Here is a 1,123-nt window from a genome sequence, read left to right on the forward strand (position 1 = left end):
TGTTTGTGAGAGGTAGTGCAAAAGAAAAGGCACGAAACATGAAGAAATAAAATCTAGATGCTGCATCATGACAACGCATTTGCTCACTAATCACTACTTATCCGTGTCTTTTTGCTAACTCAAGGAGTCGACCAACTTTTCGGTCCTTTCTGTGATTCCCAAAGTTGAAATTCACTCTCAATTATCATTTCTGACGATGGAAATGCCCGAACAAAATTGAACTGTGCACTAGCCCTAAGAACGCGCTCCAGGACATGTTTCAAAACTCTGAAATGTATTAGGAGCGACGTACAAATAGTAGAGAAAAGGGTCCGAAGAGTCAAGGTGAAGTAATGCAGAAAATTTGTATTTTTTTAAATGCTTGATTCCTAACCACATGATTCCGGGTTCAGTCCCACTGCGTTGCACCGAGAACAAGTGTCTTCTACTATAGCCTCGGGATGACCAAAGCCGTGTGAGTGAATTTGGTAGGCGGAAACTGAAAGAAGCCTTTGGGCTTGTGAGTACTCCCCCACCACTACTTGACAATCGGTGCTGGTGTGTTTACGTCCCCGTAACCTATCGGTTCGGCCAAAAGGGGCCAATAAAATAAATTCTTCATGGCAGTGTCCGCCAGCATGGCCACAGTCAAATGACTAAAACAAGCAAAAAATAAAAGATAAAGGATACATATAGGTGCAGGCGTGGCTGTGTGGTAAGAAACTTGCTTCCCAACTGCATCGTTCCGGGTTCAGTCCTACTGCGTGGCTCCTTGGGCAAGTATCTTCTACTATAGCCTCGTACCGACCAAAGCCTTGTGAGTGGATTTCGTAGACAAAAACTGATAGAAGGCCGTCGTATATATAGGTATATATTCGTGGGTCTGTATTTGTCCCCACCTACCACCTTCGCTTGACAACCGATCATGGTGTGTTTACGTCCCCGTAACCTATCGGTTCGGCCAAAAGGGGCCAATAAAATAAATTCTTCATGGCAGTGTCCGCCAGCATGGCCACAGTCAAATGACTAAAACAAGCAAAAAATAAAAGATAAAGGATACATATAGGTGCAGGCGTGGCTGTGTGGTAAGAAACTTGCTTCCCAACTGCATCGTTCCGGGTTCAGTCCTACTGCGTGGCTCCTT

The sequence above is a fragment of the Octopus bimaculoides genome, chromosome 1 (genome assembly GCF_001194135.2).
Source record: "Octopus bimaculoides isolate UCB-OBI-ISO-001 chromosome 1, ASM119413v2, whole genome shotgun sequence".
NCBI lineage: Eukaryota > Metazoa > Mollusca > Cephalopoda > Octopoda > Octopodidae > Octopus > Octopus bimaculoides.